The 10891-nt window shown below is 46.1% G+C and overlaps 1 protein-coding gene across 3 annotated transcripts in view; it reads right to left on the bottom strand.

Moving 5' to 3' along the window:
- Positions 1–7609, bottom strand: part of LOC116384620 (autism susceptibility gene 2 protein-like) — a 143050-nt gene extending 135441 nt beyond the window's left edge. The window contains exon 1 of one of the 3 annotated variants that reach the window (XM_031849456.1): positions 7578–7609. The gene's annotated coding sequence lies outside the window, so the exon portion shown is untranslated. The remainder of the gene's footprint in view (positions 1–7577) is intronic. The other 2 variants (XM_031849457.1, XM_031849460.1) reach the window with 2 other exon arrangements.
- Between the last annotated feature and the right edge of the window lie 3282 nt (positions 7610–10891).

Below are 10891 nucleotides of genomic sequence, written 5' to 3'. Positions count from 1 at the left end.
GGCACGGCAGCCCAAATGGAGGCATGAGAGAGAGTGAAAGACCAAAAATCAAAAAAAACTCATCTACAACATAGCAGGAAGCTAGGTTGACAAAAAACAGCAGGTTTCCCTAAGCTGTACTCCAGCCTCTGGAGAAACCACAACACTGTCATTAACAGTTACTCTCCTCATAAACACACCAGCATCAGCTGGAGGTATAATTGCCCCTGTTTCTCCTGTAATCTTATCCCTTACCTGCTGTTACTGTCAGACACCTTCTCCACTGAGAGAGACAGTGAGAGAGAGAGAGAGACTTAGGGGGGAGGAGCAGGGGGTTGTGTGCATATGTGTGTGTCTAGTGAAGTTGGAGGCAGGGTAGGTGTTGCTTGTGTGCTGTCAGATAATCGGTAAGGAAAGTCAAAAGACGGGTGTAGAGCAAAAGGAAAAGGAGACAACACATGCCAGAAAATCAAATGAGTGTATGTTGCTCACAGAAATCCCAGGAGCAAGGCTCATGGGCTCTGATGGAGAGAAATTGTGTTCTTTTCGTTGAGTGATTAGAAGACGAGTGGCAGAACATGACCTACTTAGTAAAACTTTTTTGTACAGGTTTTGGGAAAGGTACTCAGGTGGGGTAGAATTACATGTAGAGAGGCGGGTGGGAGGTTTAACCCTAATAGATTCATAGAAACATTGAAGATAGCAGGAATAATTGCCAGGGGGTGTCTGTGAATATGGAAGAAAATCTCTTCATCTCATGACCTCTCAAACTCAAACAAGGGCTTGCAGTCATCCCCTATGCTCTGGCTTTGCAGCCAAAAAGCACAGTTGGCTGCGTTTGATCGTACACATAAGCAAGGTTAAAATGCAAAACAAAATATGAATTAAACATCATCTGACAAAGGCTACAAGGGCGGGTGTAGTACCTTTACAATTTGCTCGGGAAGTGTGGTAGGAGGTGTGACTGTTGAGAGAGGCGTAAAAGAGAAGAGGGGAAAAAAAGAGGACGAGAAAACCCGCTTCCTCAAAATCTGTGACTGAAAATGGCAAAGTGCTGATTCGCATCCTGCCCCATTACAATCCAATACTGGAAATCCACAGAGGCCATGAAAAAAAGAACACTTTAGCTTTGCTCTAGAAATGGGCCTGCCTCTGGCTCTTCTTAATTTCAGGCTTTGTTTGTGCAGCGTCGGGGAGCTCTTGTGGGTTTGCGGGAGACCCGCAGGCCTTTTGTCTCATCGGTAGCTGGTTTCTGCTCGGTGCCTGAAGCGTTCCGTTGACGTACGCCTTTTGTTCCACCACTCCATTCGAGATTCGGTCACAGGTCGCGGATTACAGGCAACACAGCCATCACAGGCAACACTGCTATTTGTTTTCCTTCCAACAACTGTTAGCGCGCAGGAGAGAAGCGGGCACTGAATCTCCATATCAGTAAGCGAGGTGTGTTATGAAGAAGCACAAGTGAAGAGCAAACCATGATGAGTCTTGGGATATGAAAAGTCTCGCAAAGTACGTTATTTTTCTCATTAGGTTCTGCCCAAACTTAAATGGATTCCTCTATATTCCTCGGGGGACATTGGCAATGCTGCAATGTCTGCTTCTTTAAATGACATAGACTAATATTACACTTGTGGCGTTGAATTAATAAGTTGCAGCATGATCAATCTCTATGATTTATTATGTTCCCTCCAGTGTATAATCAAGTAGAATGAGAACGGGAGAGAGAGTGAGACAGAGACGTAGCTGGGTCTGAATTGAGACACAGCTGAATGGACAGGCTTACATAGCTTTAAATGAGGAGTGTTAATAAGCAGCCAAGTCACCAAAGTCAGTGGGTGTTGTGCTTAGCAGAAGGAAGACGATTAAAACACCAAAAAGTTCAATGTGCAGAGCGCCGTGAAATATGGAACATATGGAACAGCCAAAACAGAACTAGCAGACGTTCTTACCAAAAAACAGTCCATTTCTTTTGGAAGCATCAATTCCCCATGCGGTGGGTTTATGAGAATATCACACCTCTATGGACGTCTGTCTCATCCCACAGTCCACAGGAGGCTTTCTGTCCCCCCCCCCCTGCCTGCTTATGGTGGGCTGCCATCATATTCATTCCCCGTTCCCAGATAGATGTTTGTAATTGGAGCTCTAATTTATGATCGGGCCTTGGTGCAGGATAATGATATGGAGCATTGTAATTTGCTGATGCAAATTGTACGTTATAATGGGGAGCCATAAAAGCCCCGGCAACATCTCGGAGACTTGCCAAACACCCTGAGCGTTCATTACAGCCCTCATTAAAACATCCACGTCGGCATTGGGAGCTCTTACAAATGGAAGGAGCATGTAATTGTTGCTTGATTGTGGTATATGTAACATATGATAAAGTGGAATTACCACTTTATTTGTCTACAGTGTCCGTGAAACTTAATGGGGAGAAAGCCTGCAGTAAACAAATCCTCGGAGAATAGTTAGATTGTTACATTATAGGGCTATTTGTTTAAAGTGGGGCAAATGTGAGTTAGGGGACAGTGCATCCAGGACAAACTATGCAAGAGTGATGATAATCAAGGCTCGGCTTCAGGGGATAAAACTAATGCTTTTACTCACGAGAGCCGGTGTTTCATTTGGACCAACTCCAACATGGGTGATAGCATAGCGCTTCGTCTGGGAATACATTAACTGGATTTGATATGAGAACAGATCAGTATTGTTCTTTTTCATTACCAGGCATCAAAGTCATCCCCATAAATGTGCTTTCAGGGTGGTGGAATAAGATTAAAAAAAAGGTTAGAATGAGCCATTGACGTCACCTCTAATGCCATTCTGCGCCTTGGAAGTACAGCTTCTAGCCTCTTCCTATCGGTGATCTCACATCAGTCCTAACGAACGGACTACGTGGAATGCGATGAAGCTGAACGTCCCAGCTTTTAAGCAGCCTTAAGAGCAAAGCCAAGTGGCAAAAGCAATTAAGAGTTCATTTGGAACAGCTGAACTATGCCGGGGCCGTTTTTATTTTCTGAGGCCCGGTCAACACTTATTCACAGTGTCGCCTGTTTATTCAAATGACCTCTCCCAGAGCCCCCTTTGTGTTGGTTGCCATTCTAATGCATCTCCATTAGAACAAAACCTGAGCTGCTTTGCTGAAAATGAAGTTCCCCTCCTCAACTCTGAATGATAGCCGGCCTCCACCATCAGAGCTGTGTGTGCTCAGCCACTGGAAAAGGATTTTCAACCGTGCCATTCAGCCGGGGCCCCCTGAAGCCTGCAGCCTTTATCTGCAGAACTGTTGATTGATGTGTTGTGGGCCCCGCTGTGGTTAACAGCAATTTTTTATCTGTTGCTAGCGGCAACAGCCCAGGTCCCTAGTGCGCAGAGAGCAGCAGGGTCCGGGATCTGAAGCCGGACCGCACATGGGGATAAACAAATAGGTTTTTCAAGGCGGACGGCCCTCATAGAGAGGCCCCTGACAGGCAGAGCCCCACCCCAAGGCCAGGACAATGTCAGGGCCCCGGCCCACTCCTGCTGGGTTCTTGGTTTCCTTCACTAATTTTCACCATGTGCAGAGCCGGTGGTATAGAGACACCTGCACACCCCGCTAAAAAGTAAGCAGAGCGAGAGAGACAGAGAGGTGCTCACAAAGACGCAGTTAAGACATTTCATATACTGTGTGGGAAGCAGCATTGCCTTTTTGTTGTCGCTCTGTATGCCGATAATGGCGCAGTGACCAAAAAGACCTTGCTGAAAAAAATCCAAGATATAATTTACACTCAATTTCCTTTCAATTGCTGCAGTTTAGCATTTAATCCAGTGAATCTGTGTCGTTTTGCTTAATATAGCGTGAAGCTTTAATGGCTTCCATTATAATTAAGTGACATAATCCTTGTATTCGATAAAGATCTTGTAAAAAGCCTCGTCACTCAGACAGGGAAGCGTGTTTGCCACAGTGTGGAGGTCGTGAATGCCAAATCAATTAAAACGAGGATGTTTAAGAATGCACAAATGACTCCGAGACTGCTCTGTTTAGACTACAGACTCATTTAGCGTTAAATATGATTATGACAACCCGAGCAGGGGGAATGAAGAATGGGTGTGTCTGAGAGCTCCGAGCACTCTCCCTCAACCCAAACACTCGGGCTAAGGTTTCACTCCCTGACATCGCAGAGATAAACCCTCCCAAAACAGACGAGTCAGATTATACTGTCAGACAAAGCTCGATGCTTTTATCGTGCGTGAAAACATGAGCCGTAGCTTGGCCTTGGGTGGTTATAAAAGATGGGGGGGGGGACTGAAGTTCAATCACTTCATCTGAAAGGAAAGGGAGGTGTGTTGTCTTTTTCACTTAGCTAAAATACCTCCTCCCCTATACAGTATATATCCAGCCCAGGGGTAGCGACAGGATGGGCAGATAGTTGCAGTGAGATTCTTTGACATTTTCCCCGTCTCTTGCAGCCTCTATCTCCCAGGCGCAGAGAGGGATGTTGGGTTCTTTATCAAGGAGCCCCTGAGAGAGGATGATAAATCGCCAGAGCCCAGGCCAATCTCCAGTGGAACAACAAACAGGTAGCAGCGCAGGAAACAGGGCCCAGATATTGTCTCCCAAACATAGCCGAGGCTATAATGAAGCTTGCACAAAGCAGACAGGAGAGACTCGGCCTGATAAACAATTCCATATCCAGTCTTCCACAGAGAGCGAGATAGCGAGTCTCAATCCTGCTGCTACATATCGCCGCTGGACTCAGCGGTCCCTCACCACTAAATGGGAGATGACAGTTGAGGGGGGGGAAGGGTGGGGGTTAAGTCTAGCAATGTCATCACCTGGATAAACACATATGTTTGTATGAATGTGTAACTTAAGGAGGTTTGTCTTAACCATAACAAGTACAATCTCTTTGTTGAGACAGATCTTTGTTGTCCCGTCTGTCCTGCAGTATACACATAAGCTAGCCAAGGCAAGCACGGTGCAATGTTTGTTGTAATGGCAATAAAGTCAACACGTCAATACGTCACTCATCATATATACAGTATATTGTGGAATTGAACATCACACCAGTTGTCTAATAGACTTAATTATTTCGGTTTTTTAAATTGTTTTTTGGGCATTTTGCCTTTATTAGTCAGTAAAAAGTGAGGCACAGGAAAAGTTACAAATATCTTAACACTTTAACTAGGTTGCTATTACTGTATGTACTATAAAGGGAGAGTTAAGACTGTTCCGTGGTCTGTGCCTAAGCAAGGACGAAAACTCAATGGCCACTATATTTTAGAACACTTGAAAAATAAAACATCCATGTAATTTTCTGCATTCACTTAAATCCTCAAATTATGAACGTATTGAAATCATCAGCCATAAGCAGCTTCATTTTAACACTGCATTGCACCATAGTGTCTGCAATCCACTAGATACAACTTGGAAGCACTATAAATACTTGGAAATTTGGATTCAATTAGCAACTGCGACATAGTGATGAAATATTTCTTCGCTCTTTGTTCAGTTTTCTAGACAGACAAAGAAAGTAGTGAAGTACAACATACTGACAAGGAGACATGTCATATTTCTGCAGATTGTGTGCCAAATCAATTTAACACAGGATAAAGGTATTTCCTGTGTTGAAAACACCCTAGTGACTTCCAATTTCCCTTTTTCATGAGTCTGGAACTAAAGCCCGGGGACTGCCTTTACATTCCTGAGCAAACCATTCAAATGAGGCCATTAAAGGCTGGCAGGCAACCCAAGAAGGGTGACATATGGAAGCACACACAACAAGAGGCGTTATCTCCCATAGAAGTGGAAAACAAACTGTCAGGAGAGATTGCCTTTTTTACCTCCTAGTGCCTTGTGACAGATAACCGTCACATCTACCAGCGGGATTTTTTTGTAGAGTTTGTGGAGAGGCAGAGCAGTTGATGGCGATCAGTGCCAGAGGCCAACCAGGAGATAGCCCTGTCCATGCTATTGTTGGCCGGTGGCGCTGCCTACGCCTCGTTGACCCTCACACACCCCCTCCCCGCCTCACTAACAGCCCCCCACCCACATACAGAGCCTCTCTCTTCCTCCAGCCATTCCGCTCCATGCAGACCCTGGCCTTCTCCTCCCCCTCCTCCTCCTCCCGTACCCACTCAGCCTCTGCATGGCAGATCCCTAGAGCCCCCTGACCCAACACCCCATGCCCCCCCCTTCGAAACAATCATACTGTAAAGCCTGAAGCACTTACAGATAAGGAGACCCCAGAAATCAAGCGGGCCCGGCAGCAGAGCAGATTGAGAGTCAGAGTTCAGCACCCAGGAGGTACCCAGAGGCTAAGAATGCTGCAGATAGCACCACCGGATAGCCAGGGAGCGGAGCCAGACAACGTAAAACTTCCTGCCCTTGTAACTGGACTTTCTTTTTCTTGCACAATGCCAAATGCCAATGACCTCACACCACCACCACCAAGCCTCCTCCCCCTCCATTTCTGCCCACTCACTCCGACTCCTCCCCTTCTTTCTCTCAGATAACGTTCCCTGCCGACTCGAACTGACAGCTTGAGCCAAAGGGCTCCGTGAGCTTTTTTGGAAGGTCTTATTTGTTTTCATCCATCTGTGAGTATGCATCCGCCGGGGAATAGGAATGTGACATGTTCTATTAAAACAAAATAAAAAATAAATAAAACAAAAGATTGCGCAGAGATCAAGGTCTTTTGAAGTTAAGCTTTGTTCAGCGCTTTAACTGCAGTCCTTTGAGGCAGATTAATGATGACAAACCATTTATAGTTGTTTTGTTTGTCGGGATGATTGCTTCCAAGCTGCAATAAGAACTGCCATATGCCACTCATCAGCTAAAAGTAGCACGCTTTAAAGAATGTTCCTTTTATTAGTTCCCCTTTAAGCAAAGGACATAAAGGACGACTGCTGTCTCTATTACCCAGAGACTGGGCCCATCACTGAAACAATGGGCGGGGAAGAGCACAAATGAACTGTTGGAAAAGGCACCGGGGCAAGGCAACAGATGCTTTCAAGGGATAAAAATAGTCCTATTCTGACAATTTGTGAGCTAGTCTACGTTTGAAAAGGTTGGGTTGACGGTTTTCCAAGGAATCACTAAGTATTTCTCTTGGGCACATTTACCTTGAACAACACATGGTCTATGACGGAAACCATCTCACTGACTCATATTAATGTACAGTCAGTCGTTTCCAACAAATCACAAGACGCGTTTAACTGCTATGCATCCTGAAGGTGTACATGTACGTGCATTTCTGTGGCGGTGAGACATTGTATTGATTGCATAGATACGGGAGCCTTTTAGGCATATTTTCATTATAAGGGAGCAAAAGAATCCTCCATTGACAGACACTGGAGGAAGACATAAAACTGTGACAGCCAAATTGCAGCACCGGTGAATGCTGATCGATGCCAATAAAACGAGGCTCTTTTCGCCAAGGTAGCACAGGACACCTTCCCGCAATTTAATCAGTCAGTCAGCCAGAATTAATGTTCCTAATATCATGATTTCTCATTACTCTATTTAACATAATTAAAATGTCGAGCGCTGGGGCCATAAAGCGGGTCGTTGGAGATTGTAATTCTGCCGTAAGGCTATGAAGCATGAAAATGCCACTTACCGAGTAGCCGCGGCCTGACAGCGAGTGAATGGAACTCTGTAGGGAGAGAGAGGAGAACAGGGATGACCTTTAAGGAGCGTTTCACTCGCTGACACAGACATGATGAAGCAGCGCCGCTTTAATATCAATATTCACGTTAACCTTTTACCCGCCCCGCCATGTACCACACGCCGCACACATCCCACCCATACATTCTGGCATCCACTGTGGGGGCAAGCTGAGCAGCATCATCCATGTCCCACTGAGAGACCTGATTTGAGTTACACTGTAGGAAACCTTAATCATTTTCGAAGACTATAATTAATATAGTGCACAATAGTCATTCAATGGCTGTGGAAAGGCCTTTTAAGCCAAGTGTGAAAGTATGCAGGCTGTACTTGAATCTGAGACTCTGGGATACAGAGGGTACCGATGGCTAATGACGGGCTTCTCTTCTTATTCCATCTGATCATTTCCCAGGAATTTGTTTCGCAAACTAAACAAACGGTATTGAACAGGAGCAGCATCAACAGGCAAGACATCATTTCCAAAGTGCTTTACATCCTTCACAGACAAAAAGACATTACGTTATGATCATTATTAAACATTTATGACAAAAGAAAATCCATCTAGAATGTAATTCTGTCTACCAAAGTTTTTACTAAACAATGTCCTTCATTAGATGCTGTTTTTCAATTCTGTCTTTATTTTGTGAATTCTTTTTTTAAGTTGGTGTCGGCCACATTTTGGAACCAAACCAACTTACTTCAGCCCTTTTTACTCAAGACAAATATCTCTTCAATGCATTTAGGGATGTGTTTTGGCCCATTAAACTCCTCCTGTGTTTTCTAATGCAGTCCTCTAAATGCTGAACAAGAGCAGGCTGGAGACGGAATAGCTAGGTTTTGTTCTGTTCTCTGGCTCTGTCTGTCAGAGCCCAGCACGAATACCAATCTCTAAATCCCTCCCTCCACTTCCACTTTTCACTTCTTTTATTCCTCTGTCTAGATTGGCAATTTCTCCCCCCCCCCCCCCGGTCTCTGGGGGGGACTTTTCTGCTCGACCAATTTCATCCATAGGTCCACCTTCAATCCAAGCGACCTCCCCCACACCTTCACCGCCACTGCCTCTCTTGTTTTGCACCCTCCCAATACCCCTCATCCATTCTCCCACACCTGCTCTTGGCCTCAGCCCTCATCATCGCCTTTGTGCCCCTCTGATTCGCAGCACGGCTCCTGCGGTGACGATTAGGGAGGAGTCCCGCCGCGAACCGGAAAGCAGGCTCTGCGGGAATCAAAAGGCTATTCCCGCTCTGCTCAACATCTCCGCTCCCTTCACTAGCGAGGCCAGAGACAAGGCCAGAGGAGAGGGCAGGAAACACGGCACAGAAGGCAATATATGTGGAAATAAAAGCTCCAAAAGAGTGTGTTCCAGTGAAAATGTGCTCTGTTGTCTGTGCACTTAGATAGGTGTGTGCATGTGTTTGTGTGTGTGAGTGCATATGTGCATAGGTGGTGGGAGGCCAAGGCCATTTGGAATTAGCCTTACTATGTAGAGTTCATTCAACTTGGAGCGTTCTGAGCAGAAAGAGAGGCTTATTTAAATGATAATGAGGGACAATCCATTGGATTTAGTGCCGGTGAAGGGAGGAAAAGAGGCGAGGGAAGGGGGGGGGGGATCCATTAAAACGCCAGCGGTTCATAAGCCATAGGGTCGGCATCCAGCTAAACACTCTCTCTTAAAAGCCATTATACATGGCTCTCAATGGATTTCTGCCGCGCTTAGGACTTCAAAAGGATTTAAGAACCCGCCCCAGAAAGGGAGCGTGGGGGATGGAGGAGGACGAGTGTGTGTGTGTGTGTGGTGATTATGTTGGTTGGTAGCAAGAGGGATGGGGTGGATGCTGGCGGCATTTACGGGTTAACTAAACAGCCCCGGAGAAGAGAAATGTTGCTAAATCCTCCCCCTAATCCTCTCCCCATTTCCATGCCCCCTCCTCCACTCTCCTTACAAAAAAAAGGATAGAAAAAGAAAAACATGGCGACAAGAGGGGAGGGTCCATCCATCTTCTCTCAACCCAGAGAGGCGGACCAATCAGAGCTCGATGGAGCAAGATAACGGAAGGGATGCGAACATGTATGCCTTCTGTGGCAGATCAGGTAGCTTGTGGGTTTGGCTCCATGTGGGTGGGAGTGGGTGGATACAGGAGGGTGTTAGAGACCCTGACAGCACCACAGCTGCCGCCCCCCTCTCCTCCGCAGGATACAGATGCTGTGAACCCCCCCCCTCACCACCACCTCATATTTCACTAATCCCTGTGTGGCTTAGTGCCGGGGCCCCGCTGCACCGCAGGCACAATTACCTAGTCAAAATAAACAGATAAAGACCCAACCATTGCAATGAACAAACAGCATCTCCTTCGGTTTTTCCCAAATTGATGCATGACTGTTTTTACAGGCGGGCGCGTCCACATGTCGCATTTGTCTCCATTTCCTTTGGCGGTAAGACAAGAGAAATCCATTTGACTCGTTGCAGATGCGGCATCATTAGTTAAGAGCTCTTAAAGCTGGGGAGCCACTTTGATACGGTGGAGCGTGTTTTACGAAAAACTAGCAGTGTGGTGGAGGAGACTTCATGGAGCTGAAAAAATATCGAGACAGTGACACGGTGTTTTATGTCCAGGCCTTTACTGAGTGGAGTGAAGCCAGCAGAGAGACGGACAGACAGAAAGAGGAAGAGAAAGGTAAAGACAAGCAGAGGAATAGAGATGGATAGATATGGATGCCGTCTGTGCACCATTTATTTGGCAGCAGATTAGAGAGACATGCCACATCCAACACCGTCGGCGCTTACAGCGTGCAATTTTCAACAGTGCCGCCACCCCCACCTACATCACCGCAACCACCACCACTTCCACCCCCACTCTCCCCCCCCCCTTCCCCGCCCCCCCCCCCTCCTTTTCTGTGCTTGTCGTATATCCCTGTCAGAGCTGTCAACCAGCGTCGGTCTTTTATCTGACAAGCCCGCCTCTTCCCCCTGACTTTTTCATTAAAAGACAGCCTTTTACACAAATTCAAGAGAAATAACACGAGGGGAAGTGTGGGGACAGTGCACGAGAGAAGCAGAGAAAAGAGGATGAAGATGGGAAAAATTAGGCTGGGTGATTTTCTTTTCTCTTCATCAAGCTGGATTTTCAATTGGAATGCTGAATAGCTTAAAACAATGCATTTAATACGTTCATTAAAAATCTTTTATTTCCATAATTTTACCCCTGCTGGAAAAAGGGAGTCTCTCTCTCTCTCTCTCTCTCTCTCTCTCTCTCTCTCTCTCTCTCT

This window comes from Anarrhichthys ocellatus, unplaced genomic scaffold (genome assembly GCF_004355925.1).
Source record: "Anarrhichthys ocellatus isolate YVR2014 unplaced genomic scaffold, GSC_Weel_1.0 scaffold9, whole genome shotgun sequence".
In the NCBI taxonomy this organism is placed as follows: domain Eukaryota; kingdom Metazoa; phylum Chordata; class Actinopteri; order Perciformes; family Anarhichadidae; genus Anarrhichthys; species Anarrhichthys ocellatus.
This window is presented reverse-complemented; position numbering and strand designations above follow the sequence as displayed.